The sequence below is a fragment of the Ambystoma mexicanum genome, chromosome 2q (genome assembly GCF_040938575.1).
Source record: "Ambystoma mexicanum isolate Mex_15411 chromosome 2q, UKY_AmexF1_1, whole genome shotgun sequence".
Lineage (NCBI taxonomy): Eukaryota > Metazoa > Chordata > Amphibia > Caudata > Ambystomatidae > Ambystoma > Ambystoma mexicanum.
Window position 1 is genome coordinate 1,231,870,684 of NC_090924.1, and position 17,641 is coordinate 1,231,888,324.

A 17,641-nucleotide genomic window follows, 5' to 3' on the forward strand; every position below is an offset into this window, starting at 1 on the left:
AAGGTCATATTGCCAAGAATCAATCAGTAAGATAGAAATTGAGGAGATATAATCAGGAGGAGGAGGTGAGGAAGGTCATTTGAACTCTCCTGAGAAATAAGGCACAGGACCGACTATCTATAAAACATTCCTTGATACTCTAACTCCACGACTAACAAACCTTTTCAATTCATTTGGACAAAAGGGTAAGATCACAGACTCAATGAATACGGCCAGAATGATTGTGCTTTTAAAACCAGGGAGAGTTCTGACACTTCTGGGGTCATACAGGCCCATAGCGTTGATTAATACGGACGCTAAGATGTATACTAAAATATTGGCAAATTAATTGATGGATCTCCTACCTAAGCTTATTGGGGCAGACCAATCGGGGTTCATACCGAGGAGACAGACCAGTGATAATATTTGCAGGGTTTGCCACCTGATAGAAAAGACAGCTATTACAAAGACACTGCTTTATTGATTTATGCAGATAAAGCGTTTGATAGAGTTAAGTCGTCACTATTATTTTGAACGATGGAAAATATGGGGTTTGGGCCAAGGTACTTGAGAATGGTTCGAGCTAATTATCAGGCTCCTCTGATCCGAGTGGCAATTAACAAAGCTGTATCTGGGTGATAGCGTGGTCCCGTGGAACGAAACAAGGTTGCACCGTCACCCTTTTGTAGGCTATCTATTTGGAACCTCTGCTAGCAAGGATCTGAGGTATATGGATGGAGAAGAACACAAGGTGATGGCATTCACTGATGATATGTAAATTGCAATATAGGACCCAGAAAAGTCATTACCATCATTGTGGGCGGAACTAAAAAAAATGGTGGTGTATCAGGTCTAAAATCGCACAGACAGAAATCTGAAATACTGAACTTATCAGTAAACCCATCCGGTATCGAGAGGATGAGGACTCCTTCTCAATTGAAAGTAGTGGAAAAGGGTATTACTTATTTGGAGTAGTTCTGACAAAAACATTGGATCAAATATATATAGAAAATTATCCCCAATTAATTACAAAAGTTAAAAAAGATTTTGCAAAGATGGAACCCTTTATAGGTTTCATGGTTAGGGAGGATAACAGTGATACAAATGGTGACCCTTCCTAGAATATTGTATTATTTTCAGGCACTCCGTTTCAGTGCAACAAAAACATTTTTTAAACCCCTTACTAAACTTATTTCATCATATATATGGCAAAATAACCTTGACGGCTCCAAAACAAAGTGGAGGGCAGGCATCACCGCATTTTTATAGATATTATGAGGCGGCTCAATTAAGAGTAATAAGGGAATGGTTCGTAGCGGATGGTCAGAAAGTGTAGGCAAGACAGGAAAGCTGGGATACCCCTGGCCAGTCTATTATGGCTTAAGGGGAAACACCAACCACCCAATGTATATATTAGCAAGATAGTGGGCTTAGGAACAGAAGTGAGGGACTCAGTGATGAAAGAGTGGACCCTACCCCCGGGACCGTCTCCTTTCCACCCGATGTTTTATAATCCCAAATTTCCCTCCAGGTATGGAAAGTGGGGCCTTTATGAAATGGAAGGAAGCGGGCTGTGTAAAGATAAGAGATATGTTCCAAGGCCAGACAATTAGATTAAGGATTGTATAATTAATATTGGTATTTTAGAGGTAGATAGGATGTGATACGTCCAACTGAAACATTGGCTAACTAGTGCAGGAATTACATCTGTGGCCCAGAGACAACGGACACCTTTTGAAATATACATCACGACTCACACGAGTTAAAGTAAACTAATTTTGGTACTAAACACATTTTTAACCAATGACACGACCCAGGTTCAATAGAAATGTATAAAGAGGTGGGAGAATACAATAGGTAAGGTTATGTTAAGAGAACAATGAGAAAACCTTTGGGATATCATACCACAAATAACCCAATCCATTCAAGTAAGGGAAATGTGGTACAATGGTACTACACTCCCAAAAGGCTGAATTCTATGTACCCGAACACATCAATTTTCTGCTGGAGGGGTTGTTCGACAAAGGCGGATTGGAAACAAATATGGTGGGACTGTCCAGTTTTGCAACTGTTTTGCGATGAGATTAGAGTGCATATGGAGGTTATGTTTCAGGATTTGAGTCCCCTGCAAATGGAGGTGTGGCTATGTGGTCTTTGGGATCCTAAATTCAAGTCCTATACTAAAAGGCAGAAACGATTGTTCATGATTCAGTTTATTGCAGCATGGTTAGAGGTGGCACGAAGGTGGAAAAAAGCACCAAGAACAACAGATCAGGACTGGCTTTGTAAAATATGGGACTTTTTATCGATAGAATGGGCTTCGTATGTAACCCAGGGAGAACAAGCCACCTTTAAGCAAGACTGGGACGGTGTGCTGACTTATCTCCAGAAAGACTAAATGAAACAACGGTGCCCCCACAGTATACAGATCATGGACCTTTTCTGAGAGCAAAGAAACGTGCATGGATTAAAAACAAAGGGATCTTCAGGCAAATGGGGAAGGGGGGAGTTTTTGGGGGTTTGTGTTGATTTTGTTGTAAGAATGCAATTAATATAATTTAAAGATGGCCCAAAGTAAGTGTTCGAAGCCACTCAAGCACTTGTGTCAGAATTAAAAACTCAGGTCTCTGCATCCCAGCAAGAGATAGAGACTGAGGAAACAGGTATGGGATATTGACAAACAAAATGGAGAGATATAAACAGTCTTTGATCAAGGAGCAGAGACTTCTCTACCAGGGACCTCAAGCCAATTAACCACCACTTCATATGTCCAGAGTGGAGCTGACCTCATGCGTACTACTTATCAAGAACAGGGAAACATGAATCAGATGGACTCACCCGGCCTAGTCCAACTGATCCAGAAGGCCAGTCCTTATCTAACTACGATGAGTACTCACTGTCACCCAGCAGAAGGGAATGTGGCCAGACCAGGGAGTCCTGGGAAATCAATAATACTGTAGTGAGCACTTCTGACCATGAGGACTCCTATGATGAAAAGATCAGGGAGTTGGACAGGCAGAAAATGAAATCACAAAGGGACCACTTTGTCTACTTTGCAGAAAGAGGAAAAAAGAGTTGCGGCCTAGACAAAGCATCTTAAAAACCTCTGCACCATTCAGGGGAAGGGGAGATTTCCCCAGCCTACCTGGAAGGAGGGATGAAAGGAATGAGTACTCTCCTCTGCAGAAAGGAGACTACAGGGGAAATTACCCTGTGAGTTCACAGCACCATAGGAGAGAAGAATCCAGACCCTGTAACTAGCTGAGTTTTTCCCAGTCGCATAGTGGTAGAGAGCGCCCAGAGGACAGGAAATGGACCACAAACAGTAGCAGCTTTGAGTCAGAGGTTGAGTGGATTCAGGTTCAGTGGAAAAGGAAGTCTGCCAAAGAGAAGAAAGGTCTTGTGAAACACCCAATTCGAAAGAAAAAGGCCATAACGAGCTTCATGACTCCCAACCACAAGAATGCAAAATGTTTGGTATGGGAGCATTTGAAGCTTTATGAACAAATGATGACATAATTTGGAATAAAAAAAGATGGGAATTGCATGCAGTTTGTCAAGTGGACATTCTCCCCGGAATACTCCAGCTTCTTTGCTGGGCGGGAGGATCAAGATCTCTATAAATTGTCCACCTACAAGACAGCCATCTTGAATCAGAAACCCACAGGAGGCCCTGCAGTGTGGGGAAGACCAGGCACCTAGAGTGTTTGAGCAAATTTGAATCAAACATTTGTCCAGACTTCTAGGTGGGTGAACACCAGTAGTATGATATGATATGATATGGAATTTATAACGCGCCTGTAGGAGGGAGTTCATAACTACATATTTTAATGTGTTCCCTAAATATACAATGACTCAATTAGTGAGAGACTTTCATGAGTATAGGGCCATGGATTTGGTGATTGAACAGGCCACCAGGATCTATGAGGTCCAAAAGCCCTCTGAAAGTAAAAATAAACTCAAAACTCCTAAACCATTCAACACACCTGCTTCTGCGAAGGTGGCAGAGGTAAAAATACCCCTTTTGTTAGGAGCACCAGGAACCATGGGTCGCTGCGCCTTCCATCTCTGTTTTAAGGGTACACTGCCAGCCAGTCGGTGGAAACTCAAAAAAGGCCTGTGCTCGTGGTGCCTATTGTGTGTATCAAGAGAGATTTGTATTAGTGTCCACTCATTTGGCGCGTGTGCTGTTTGGTATACTTTGGTTTACTCTTTTGATTTTTATTTCAGGTCCACAAAACTTTTGGTTTTCATTTTTTCAAAAGTTTATTCTCCTGAGTCCATCCATTCAGGGTATAACAAGTGGTGCCGACACGTGTTTCGACCTAAAAAGGTCTTTTTCTAGGCTACCAATTTAGTTTTTGGAAGCGTGTTGAAGTATGTCCCTTCAGGCTTGGGAATGATGCAAGATCCTGAATCAGGTAAGGAATCAGATTAATGTCCGTAACCTAACCTCTTTACTTTCCCCTTTCTTCTAGGTGCTCCGGATGCGAGGCGGGCGTGGCAGAAGACTGGATGCAGGTTCGCAGGCAGGGTGAGCGTTACGCTGCAGAATGCAGAATGACGCGAAGCGTGTGTTGTAGATCGGGCGTGGTTTAAATAGCCTCAAAAGTAGTCCCAGGTAAGAAGTCCCTAGAACCACACCCGAGTAAAGAAATAGTCCTTGCAGAAAAATAATCCTTTCCAGGTCTCACGTTGGCCTGGATGCATGTGCAGCATGGTCTGCCTGAGGTAAGTGATGACTATGAGCCTGGCGCCTTAGGCGCCAGGACTGATTCCTACTATGAGCCTGGCGCCTAAGGCACCAGGACTGAACCCAGATAGCCCCTAGCCGGGGCTTCTGAGGTTTTACAAAATGTCTGGATGCCTGCTTACGGGGCGGATGGGCTTGGTCCAGATGCCCGGGGGTAGGCATCATGACAGCACTCCCCCCTAAGGCCCCTCCTAAGGTCGTTCTTCCTCTGGGCCCTGGTTTGTCGGGGAAGTTCCGATGGAATTTCTTCACTAACCAGGGTGCATGGACGTGGTCACTGGGTTCCCATGACCTTTCCTGCGGTCCGTAACCTTTCCAATCGATTAAATAAAAAAGTTTAGATTTAACCATTTTAGAGTCTAGGATATTTTTTACCTCGAATTCAGGTTCTCCATCTATTGGGATAGGGTCAGGTGGTTTCGTTAATCTTGTTCCGGGTTGAACTGGTTTTAGAAGTGAAACATGGAAGACGGGATGGATCCGCATATTAGAGGGTGATTCTTTCTGGACCAAAAGGCTACAGGATGAAGTTGACCGGTTTCCGGATCCTTCTGGGACAGGACAGCTCCCATGGCTAAACTGGATGCATCGGTTTCGACTATGTATGGGAGCTCAGGACGTGGATGCTTCAAGACAGGTGCTGATGTAAATTTCAACTTCAGCTCTTGGAAGGCCTTTTCGGCCTCTTCGGTCCACAAGAAGCATTTGTTTTTTCGCAAAAGTGCAGTGATCGGGTGTATGACCTGTGAGAAGTCTGGAATAAATCTACGGTAGAAATTAGCAAATCCGAGCATGCTTTGTACTCCTTTAACTGAATTGGGTGATGGCCATTTGAGAATTGCATCCACTTTTTGAGAGTCCATTCAGACTCCTTTTGGAGTCAGGATAAATCCAAGGAATTCAACTTCAGTAGTATGAAAAACGCATTTTTCCAATTTCGCATATAACTTGTGCTGACGTAGTTTCTGAAGGACTGCACGAACGTGCTTAACATGATCTGATTCTGAGGAAGAGTACACTAGAATATCATCGATGTATACGATGACACAGATGTCGATGAGTTCACAAAGGACATTGTTCATCAAATACTGGAAGGCTGCTGGTGCATTGCACAACCCGAAGGGCATCACCTGATATTCGAACAATCCGTATTTGGTACGAAAGGCAGTCTTCCATTCGTCGCCTTTCTTTACCCGTACCAAATGATACGCCCCTCTGAGATCTAATTTAGTGTAGATGCAAGCATCCTTTACTTGGTCCAGTAACTCGGGGATCAAAGGCAATGGGTATCGGTTCTTCACAGAAATCTGATTTAATGTGCGGTAGTCTATACATGTTCTAAGGTCGCCTTCCTTTTTAGGTACGAAGAACAAAGCTGAGGAAGCAGGGGACTTGGATGGACGAATGAAGCCATTAACAAGGTATTGGTCTAAGTATTGTCGTAGGTGCAGGTTTTCGTGTTCCGTAAGGGCGTAGATCCTGCTGCATGGAGGTTGTGCACCGGGTATGAGGTCGATTTGACAATCGTATGATCTGTGTGGCGGTAAGGTGTTTGCCTGTTCTTTTTGGAAAACGTCGTGGAATTCTTGGTATTCCTGAGGTAACTGCACAACAGGATTAGTGACTGTGGCCAGGCCTTTGTTCAAAGTCTTTTCCGGGTAGCAGGTGTGTGCACACTCCGGGAAGGTTATTCTCTTCTCTCGCCAATCAATACAAGGATTATGTGTTTCTAACCAAGGTATCCCCAGTATTATTTGGAACTGCGGTGCTTTGATTAAATCAAACACAATAGTCTCTCGATGCCCATCCTGACCCAGCAGTGTCATCTCTGTAGTGGAATGAGTTACAGGCACAGAGGCAATTTCAGTTCCGTCGACAGTGGTGATGACATCCGAAGTGGTCTTTTTGCAGAGAGGTAGATTCAATCTAGAAGCCAATTTATGGTCCATATAGTTTCCTACGGCCCAGCTATCGATGTATGCCCTTGCTGCGTGCATACGTGATGTGAGCCTTGGGTCAATAAGGACCTTTGGTATGATTAAATGTGAGGTCTGAGTGTCCTTCTTCAAGCTCGGCAAGCGGACCTCTACGCTTGTCGGGCATGGTCGTTTCCCGATTCAGGCTCTGTTTGATTTTTAACAGCTACTCCAGCCACCTTCTTGGATGGTTTTATGGGAAAATACGGTAGAAAATGTCCTGAAGCCCCACAGTAAAGACACAATTGCATCTGTCGTCTTCTTTCTCTTTCCTTTTGCGTTAAGGGTCCCTTAACCCCCCGATCTGCATAGGTTCTGATGCGTCTGTTCCTTTGGGGTAACATTTGGTTTAACCAATTCTCGATTCTCGAATTTAGCTCGATCAGCCTTTCTATTCTGAAGTTGGTGGTCTAACTGGACTACTAAGTCTATATATTCTGCGCAATCCTGGGGTGGGTTCACAACCTGGGCCAAAACATCTTTGAGCTCACCCCGCAGCCCACAATGAAATAATGTAATTTGTTTTTCCTCTGGCCAGCCGGTTTCCACCACTAACCTATTAAAGGTTGCCATATAGGTCAGCAGATCCTGAGTGCCTTGTCGCAGGGATACAAGTTCGTTATCCAGGGCCTGACCCTGTGAATGTCTGGCGAATAGTTTTTCCATACTCAGTTGAAAACCTTGAAAATCCTAAAGAAGAGGGTCATCCTGGTTGACCAGTGGGATGGACCAATCTGCTGCGCTGCCACTAAGGCATGATAGTACAAAGGCTACTTTGGCTTGGTCTTTTGGGAAAGCCCCAGGTCTGCATAGAAAGTGCAAGCGGCACTGGTTCATGAACACTGCAAACCTTTTCGGGTCCCCAGCAAAACGTTCGGGTGGAGCTAAAGGAATGCTCCCTGGTAGCACCACTTGCACAGGATTGCTCGATGAGACAGGAGTTGGATTCCCCCCAAGTCCAGGTAGTGGTGTTTGGCCAGCTTGGCTTTGCAGCAGTTGCCTAGAAAGATCATCAGTGCTTTCTTTTGACATAATCAGTTATCTCCTGAAGGCATTATTTTCTTGGTGTGCCGAGTGCACCTCTCCCCTAAATTCCCCTAACAATTGGGCTAGTTAGTCGTTTTCAGAGGTTTCCATTACGCCCGGGTGGGGATTTATAGGTAGGCTTCGCGTTCTGTTACGCTCACCTGGTTCCCACAGGGGCGTCGATCAAACCCGGACAGCAGCGGCCTCCACCAATGTGAAGCGTAGGGCAAAGATGGCTGTCTGGACGGACCCGCCTAGTCTCGTGTGCCTGACTCGTAGGAATATTCTCCTGTAGATGGAGAAAGGGATTTAGTCCCGTGGATTTGAGTGCAGACCCTTCCCCGCTGCTCCCGCTCTCCCCGCTGGCCACCTCCGATATTCCCACTTAGTGTCCTCACCTTATGTTTTTAATGGAGGAGCTCTCCATCCTGTGTAGCATGCAGGGGAGGGTAGATACCAGTTACTTCACTGGTTTGGGGTATTGGAGTTCTGGAAGATTATTGACTGCAGAGTTTACCAAGTTTAAAGAGTTCATTATGTCCTATGCTCACTCTTGTACCCCTTGTTGATTTTGCGGCAACAAATACTGTCTGGAGGTTGCTGGTGGCGTTCAGGTAAGAGTCTGTATTACCCAACACTATCCGGTAAAGTTGCGTGAGTTTAACTTGTTGTTTTGTCCTTCTTTCATAGGTGCGGTGTAAGAAGATGCGGCGTATTGAAGGATAATGCCTCCGGTGGTAAATCAGGTAAGCCTTGTGGTAAATGTTTGTCTTTGTAGTCTCTCTAGGCTCACCTTGCTATTCCTTTGTCTTTTTTCCCCCAGGTGTTGAGGATCGCCGAAGAAAATGATGGAGGCAGCGCCGAGTCGAAGATGCTGTGGACTGGTGAGAATGGAGCGGAGCTGCAGCTGCGAAGCGAAGCGTGTCGAAGTATGTCCCTTCAGGCTCGGAATGGTGCAAGATCCTGAATCAGGTAAGGAATCAGATTAATGTCCGTAACCTAACCTCTTCTCCTACTTTCCCCTTTCTTCTAGGAGCTCCGGATGCGAGGCGGGTGTGGCAGAAGACTGGATGCAGGTTCACAGGCACGGTGAGCGTTACGCTGCAGAATGCAGAATAACGCGAAGCGTGTGTTGTAGATTGGGCGTGGTTTAAATAGCCTCAAAAGTAGTCCCAGGTAAGAAGTCCCTAGAACCACACCCGAGTAAAAAAATAGTCGTTGCAGAAAAATAGTCCCTTCCAGGTCTCACGTTGGCCTGGATGCATGTGCAGCATGGTCTGCCTGCGGTAAGTAATGACTATGAGCCTGGCGCCTTAGGCGCCAGGACTGAACCCAGATAGCCCCTAGCCGGGGCTTCTGAGATTTTACAAAATGTCTGGATGCCTGCTTCCGGGGCGGATGGGCTTGGTCCAGATGCCCGGGGGTAGGCATCATGACAGCTATGCTCCGGTCAAGGTACAGGGTCAGTGTTCATTATCAGCACTGTTAGATACTGGATCACAAGCCACCTTCCTGTTCAAAAAGGCCTTCGACCAACTAAATTCAGGAAGGGGGAGAGTCACCAAATTCCCCTCACACTTCTTCCTGGACAACTCCAAAACTTAGATCGGAATGATATCTCAGCTGAAGGGACAGTGGATCTGGAAATAAAAATTGGATGACAGAGTGAGACACCCAGTGATAGTCGTGATTCCTGAGTGCACACATTGTCTACTGGGGAATTACCTACTTAGGAGATTATCACCCCTGATTGACTATGTGAACAAGGTCCTCTAGACTCAGACTAACTGGCCAATTAAATTAAAACAAAGCACAAATTATGTGAGTTTGAATGGCACATGCCATTTAATTAAACAACGTTCAGAGAAAGTGGAATTTAATTTCCAGAACAATCAGGTGCCAGACATCACTGCCATCTCTATAGGAGTACAGACTGGTGATGGGAACTCTTCTCAATTCTTGAACATCAACCTTCCTTCCAGATTTAAGTGGCATTCCACACTGGAAGGAAATACGCTGAAATGTTATAATAGTCCAAAACCAGAAGAAAACCTGAGTCCCATAAGAAGGGACGATGAAAAACCGGCTCAAAGCCTGACTGACATCCAGATAAAGGGTGACCAGCTGTTTTCCCCATTCAGATAAATGAGCGGGAGAGCCTGTTCTTGCCAGAGTATGCCTGAATAATGGAAGAAGTTTAATCAGTAGAGCATTATTCAGGAAACTCCCAAAAGATCAGACCAAATTGGTGGCAAAAGCATAGAACATAATTGTTGGGCCATGAGAGATGTCCCTTCTGCCTTTTACTTAGGCAGTGACATTCTCAATCGCAATAAATTTGGACCTAATTAATAATAAAGCCTGGTCCTGAAAGGGGGTATCCCCATCAGATTTGACAACACTGAAAAAGCATTCAGGTCAGCTCAATTGCTGCCTTATGCAGTTGAAGTTCAAGTGCAAGAAGAGGTTTCCATCCCAGGACAGGTGCGACAACGTACACTTCCTCTCAAAATTAAGTGAGGACAGAACCTCAAAAGTCCTGACGCCTATATACATTTGAATTATTATCTCCAAATAACAAGGTTTGTATTTACATCCAACACACCTAGTCAAACTAGAACACGACACCTTTCGAATATTGGTGGATAACAGGGACCCTCGAAGTATCACTTTGAGCGCAGACACCTTTATTGGAATGGCGGTTGATGCCCAACATTATTTTATGGATTTAGGTAATGAAATCAATGGGCCAATCCCAAATGACTGCTTCAATATCAATGACGGTATCCCTCCAGAACAGATTTTCACCAGAAAAGGGGGACATTTCTTGGTGTACTTTTCCTGCACATATGGTGTGGAAGAGGTGACTACCTGTGAAATCAGGAAGGATGAGATGGTATTCCGAGTCAACAATTACTACCTTGCAATCTTGCAACCTTATGTCCAGGTCAACACCATAACAAGAGATCTCTCCACCCAACTGCTGGATACTGCTGAAATTGCCAAAGTTCTTCCCAGCTTTCAACCAGATGGTCGAAGAACGGATCAATCATTCTGATGCCTGTGAGACCGAGGAGCAAAAACAGAAGCTAGAAGCAGTGTTTCTGGATTTTCAGGATATCTTTTCAGTGGACTCATATGGCTGTGGAAACACATATATACATTCAACCACCATATCCAAGGACCCCAAGATGGCTCCAGCATTTGGGAAACAATACTGGTTACCTCTTGCATCCATGGAGTCACTCACAGAGATTAGTACAAATCTAGAATCCTGTGGGATAATTCCTCCAATCCACAGTACCTTTAACAACCCGGAACACGGGATACTCCTACCTGGGATATACTCAAACCCAACAGCCAGTGGAGACTATGTGCAGACATGAGGGAGCTAAACAAATAGGTCCACATGTTAAGATGCCCACTTTCCTACATTGATTAAGGGCTAGCACAGATCCAAGAATTAAAAGTGTACACAGCCATTGATTTGACTAATGGCTACTGGACTGAACCCGTGAGACTAATACAAGCTGGCCTTTACCTTCGGGGGTCAGGAATACATGTGGACCCAAACCCCCTTGGGATAAATAAACTCTGGCAATGACTTTAACATCTTCCTACATAAGGCCCTGCCCGATTTGATCAAAAGGGAAAACCTGGCCTATGTAGATGATGTCTTAATCAAGAGCTCAATTGTGGAGGAATACATAGCAGCAATCTGTTCTGACCCAGTTGCAGAAAGCTGGAGCAAAACTGTCCTCTCAGAAGGCACAGAGCTATAAGAACTGTGTGAACGTCTTAGGGCATGAGATCACCTCTGAAGGTCTTAGTCCCCAGTTGAAGAAGGTGGAAGCATTGTTGAAGTTAAAATACCTTACTACTCTGCAAGAATTAAGAAGCCTTCTTGCACTTACTAATTATAGTAAAAAGTTCATTGAAGACTACGCAGAGGTCACTCAACCTTTGGTCCATTTATTAAAGGCCGGAGTCAAGTGAAAAAAAACGAGGTAGTTAGACAACTGACAATAAGCCTTTCCCAGGATCCTTGTCAGGCTCCTTGTTTGGCTTACCAAATCAAGAATAAGGAGTTCTTCTTGGAGACAGGGTTTTCAGATACCTGCATAACAGCACTATTATATCAAAAACACACAAGGTCAACACTTTAATTTCATATGTTTGCAATCATTTGTCCTCTGTGGAAGAAAAATTCAATGATTGTGAAAAGGCACGCCTGACAATGGTGTAGGCATTGAAAAATGACCACCCGTTTATCCAGAGAGGGCACATCATTGTGGAGAGTCCTCATCAGCCCTTGCAATATCTCCAAAGTGACTGAATCCGGGCAGGGAACGCAAGTAAATCCAGAATTACTTCTTGGATGATTCTGTCCATGCAAGACTTTCCTGTGGAGGTAAGATATCACCAAAATAAGAAAAGTCTCAAGTGCAAGGATTGACTGACTTGCATGACTGTCTCAAGAAAACTGTCTCGAGGATGAAAGACTTAGGACTAATGACCATATGGAGGCATACCTTAGATCTCTGCACACAGTCTATGAAGAAGTCATGTGTCAGGGGATACCCACAGTTTATGTGGATGGGTGCTCCTACCACATTGACAATAACAGCGAAAAGAAATTAGTGACTGCCATTGGGAATGCCTGGGTGAATCATACCCCAGAGCCCTCTGCTGGTTACAAAATAGGTCCCCAAAGTAGTCCGGTGACAGAGTTGATGGTAGTACATCAAGCCATCCTCACTGCAGCACACAACTAGCTCAAAGAGCTGGACATAATCACTGACTCTGATTATGTTAGGAATACGTTTGTGGAACACCTGATTAACTGGAAATGAGGCATGCTGTGTGCAAACAATAAACTGCTAAATCATGCTACATTTTTCCAATCAATTGATAATCGTGTAACCTCTAATGAGATGACCATCTTTTTGCAGAAATTAGAGGTACCAGATAAGACAGCAAATGGCCTGGCTAATCAGCTGGCTAAAACCAGAGCCCTTTGCAGTGATTTCATAGAAACTGGTTCCCTGTTGACTTAAATACAAGTCACTGCTGTCACCAGATGCCAAATCCATGCCAACAATGAACTCTCAACTGCTCAGTGGAGTAAAGAAACCCCAGATGCAAATTTGATTACTGCACAAAAAGAGCACCTGATTATTGGGAAATGTTATCAACATATTGAAGACCCCTTGAATTTTACTCTGACAGAATCTGTTGATAGTGGGAAGAGGACCTCTGGGTATTAATGAAATTTTCAAAATGTTCTGAATCCAAGATAGTTTGTTGATATGTAGATCCCCATCTGGATGTGAGTAGTGGGTGGTATCTACCTCATTCCAAAGCCTGATGTTGAGTCACGTTCATGACTCGCCCACTGCCGGTTATAAGAGGTTTGATACGACATTAGAAATCTTGCACAAAGTCACATACTGGCCACACATTGGTCAGGACCTTGATATCTACTTAAAGGGGTGTCTTGTGTGTGCTCAATTCCAGCCAGTAACTCTCAAGCACTGAGCTCCACTACAGAAAAAATGACTGACAGTGCCTTGGTCAGACTTGCAAGTCGATTTCATCATGCCAGTGATTCGCTCATCTAGAGGAAATAAGTACATGTTGACTGTAACATGCTTGTTTACCAAGTGGGTCGAATGTCTTCCAGCCCCAAATTGTAAGGCGGAGACAGCTGCCACAATAAAGATAAACCACACCTTCTCTCGTTTCGGCCTCCCTCAAAAGATTGAGTCAGACAGAGGAAGTCATTTTACCAGTGAAGTGATGACCAAGATGTGGGAGATTCTGGGGGTAAAAAGAAAACTCCACCTTGCCTACCACCCAGACTCAACCAGTGGGGTTGAGTGGTACAACAAGACTCTGGACCCAGTTGGGACATTCGATTACCACTTGTCCTGATGGATATTAGGTCTACACCATCTTCTGCAACAGAAATGTCTCAATTTCAGCTCATGACTGGACAAAACATTGTGCAGACATTGATAAATGCGTCCACTACCCATGAGTACATTGAAAATATAAGGAAACACCTTTGTGTATGCTCAGCACAACTTAGAAAAGTCAGCGGAAGGAAACAAAATCTACTATGACCCAAAGACCACCAAGAAGGAGTATGAAGTAGGTAACAGGTTCTACCTGTACAATCTTCAAAGGAACCAGAGAAAGGAGCGGATGTTTTTTTCTCTTGGAGCAGGGCTTTTGAAATTGTCAATATAATTTCACCTGTTGCCTATAAGATCCACATCCCTAAGGGAGAACCTACAGAAGAGAAATTTGTCCATATCAATCAGTTAACGAACTGTCAGCCCAGACAAGCTTTATGACCGATTGAGGGGCCCAGTGAGGGTAGAGCTCAGGAACCATCTGAAAAATGAAAGGAAATAATAGAAAATTGGATGGAGAAGATCACATATATAAAGAGAGTAAAGTAATTAATACTCTTCAGGATTGAAAATAATAATGTTTGTGTGGGAAATTTTCCGCTAAGTCAAATAAATGTCCATGTGTGGTTTGGTTGTATCATTAGGTGATGTTGTTTATTTTCAAATTGTAAGCCTATTTACAGGGAAAGGGGTACTGTATAATATAGGTAACCATTCTTTTACTCCTCTCTGCAGACTCAGTAACCCCATTACCTTCACAGCCTGACCGAAGGAGGTCCCAAAAAGAGAGGGGTTCCAGGAGCATACCCCAAAAGACAGGGGTGGAGGCCAGAGTGCCTACTCCCTCAGGATGGAAAAAGGGGCAAACATGCCCCAACAGAAATTTTAAAAAAGGATGAAAAGAAAAAAAAAACTATTTCCCTTGCTCTTTCCAAGTCTAAGAGTCAGAGGGGGAATCTTTAGGGTATAACTTAAGCCCCAGAATGACAAAAATAAAAAAAACAAGCAAGGCCACTACTGCAAGATTAAAGCTGGCTGATGTATGCAACCCATTGGACCATGCAGGCCAATCCAAAACCCTTACTTTGCAACACGAGGCCTAGCGCGAAAAAGGGACCTCACGCAACACTCAACATTACCAAAATGGGAAGGCATTCAGGTGAAGGAAAACATGCCTTAAAACATTGATACAGAAGAGTGTGCCCAATGGATTCCAAAAGACATGTCTGCTGAAAATGCTGACTTTATGTACAATGGAAAATTCACATTTTGTCTGAGAGAAACAAACAGCAGCATGAAACATGAAACTGCCATTCAATAAAATGCTGTGCATTTGGAAAATAAAGAAGGGACTGTGCATTACACCTAAACGTGAAGCCAAGTGACATATTTCATTTGACACAAACAAAAATATGTACCTTCCATCATGCAAATTGACATTAGGTAAAATGGAAAAGCCTACTTTGTTTTAAAATGTTCACTGTTTTCCCAGTTAAATAGTAGCCTATGTGTGGACAATTCAAAAGGAACACTCATGTTCTTTCAACCATCAGATTAAAGAAATATTTTAACCCATGCAAAGCAGGCACAAATGCAATGTATTGAAATAAAATGCATGACATGTAAAACATCTTTTTAATTAAAAAGACACTGGGCCTCATTATAACACTGGCGTAATGAAGGGTGCCGGTAGGGGACCGGCACCCTTCATTACGGGAGCGCCAATTACGAGGTTCCCTTTACGGGACCCGCTAAGGACGCCTGGTAAAACCAGGCATCCTAAGCGGGTCTTGCGAGAGGAAGAGGGAGCTAATAATGGGCCGTTATTAATGGCGCCGTTATTAGCTCCTTCCCCATTCCCATTGAGTCCTATGGGGGCTCAAATGGGAATGGGGATGGGTTCCTGCAAGGAGGAATTACTGGGTCCTCCATTGTCGGAATGGTAATTCCTCATTGCAGGAACCTGGTATTGGAGCCCGGTATGGAGGCAGCCATGGCGCTAATAGCACCATGGCTACCTCCATACTCGAAATGAGGCCCACTGCATTCAGATTGGAAATGTGATTGTAGTTTGCTTTTGCAGCTTCCTCCACTGAACTACAAGGCTGTGTATTTGGAATTCTGACCTCAGAGACCTTTGGCTGAGGCCTACCAGGAAAACAGGTCTGTTTCAAGTAAATCCAAAGAAATAAAACCGTTTTTAGGTCAAAATTGTGTAAGGGTCAGATAAGGCAGCCAAAAGAATTGACCTTTCAGGACTGTCATAGCCCCAATAAAATGGCTCTCAGATAATCCTAATGGGACTTCAAAGACTGTGTATAAACAGTCGACATAGAAAAGCAGATGTCAAAGCCATGTGACTTTGGAAACACAAAACTGCCTGGGTTTTCTGAAATTTGAAACTGAAGACTTCCATATTATGCATTGCTATTGATATACATTGGCCTCCTTTTTCCTTAATAACAGGAGAATTGTGCGTCACAATAAGCTTATCCAGGACTCATATTAAAGATCACAAAAGGCCTGTCAGTTCTCTGTAAGCATCAACATCATGCAATGTGTGTAATTTAAGTTATAGGTAAAAGTATGATTGTGGCCCTCCCATAAATGATGGAAATTTGAAACTTGGTGTGCTGATATAAAGTAAAATTAATGTGTTTTCTGGGAAGTTTGATGTTCATAACTATTTAGGTGTATGAATAAACTGTGAACAATTATAGAAATCTCCAGGAAGGTCATGCCAAGATCAAACTAATATTATTAGCCCTGGCCGGAGTAGCTGAATCTGAAAATATATAGTTTATGGTGGTTATCTGTAAATTGAAGAAAGTTATCATGTTGTGATTTTTGGAGAAAACCAAAATGTTACTTAAATGTCATTTTGAATTGATGTATTTCGTTCATCCCCTCATCATCCATAATGCAGACCTCCTAAACCCCTTGCGTTATTAGCTGGCAGAGGCTGGACTAGAGAGGTGGGGAGAAAATGAGTGTCCAGTTCAATGCACTGGAATATTAATAATTTGGAGTATGTCACAGGTACTGCAAAAACTTAAATTCTCTTTGGGAAAGCGGGAGCTGCCAAAACCATCAGGGAACCACCTTGCCAGGAGAAAAGCTGGCTAAAAACCATCTGGGAAGTTGACAGCTGCCTACATTGAGAGGCCTTAAATCTTGCATGGTTTGGCAGAGACTCGGAAACCTAAAAGCTGACCGGGCCTGACATTTGAGGAGCCAGGCGAGCTCTGGGTGCTGGTGACTATCCTTGTCAGAAGCCTTTGACGAGATCTGTGCTTTCCACTGATGAGCCCTGTTGTCTCTGAGTGCCCAATAACCAAGGTCTCCCATGTAAGTAGATTGATCTAGATGACAACAAAAGTGGGGGGGTTCTGCCAGCCTTAAACGCCTTCCTGCATAGTGGGTTGGGGGTAACACTGTGTAGACCCTGGACATATTTAACTACATATATCTAAATTAATTCCCCTATAGAAAAACACCACCTCCATTGTTAACTGAAGTGTGAGGGGAATCTGTCTATTTTAATCCATTGCTTTCCATTAGTGGGTTATCTTCCATTAGTGGGAGGGTGGTAAAACTGTGTAGACCCTTAGCATATTTCATAAAAAATAATTCAATGAATTCCCCTATAGAAAAGATCACGAGATGAGTTGCGTTAGAATTTAAAACTAACAAATCTCATTCCCAGTGTGTTACAGTCCCTATAGCCTATAAAGTAGTTGTGTGTATCCTGGCCCAAACCGAGAATCCCAATACCCTGCATCCGCTTTGAAAGTGAAATTTTATGAATGTTCCCATTGATTCCATTTCCCAAAACCCTCACTTTCAGTTAAATGTGCTGTGTTCAAAAATGTGTTTTCCCATTTATTCCACTTCCCAAAACCCTGCCTTTCATTGAATGTGCTGTGTTACAAAATGTGCCATTGTCCCAAAAACGAAAATCCCTATCCATTCCATGGTCCCAAACCCTG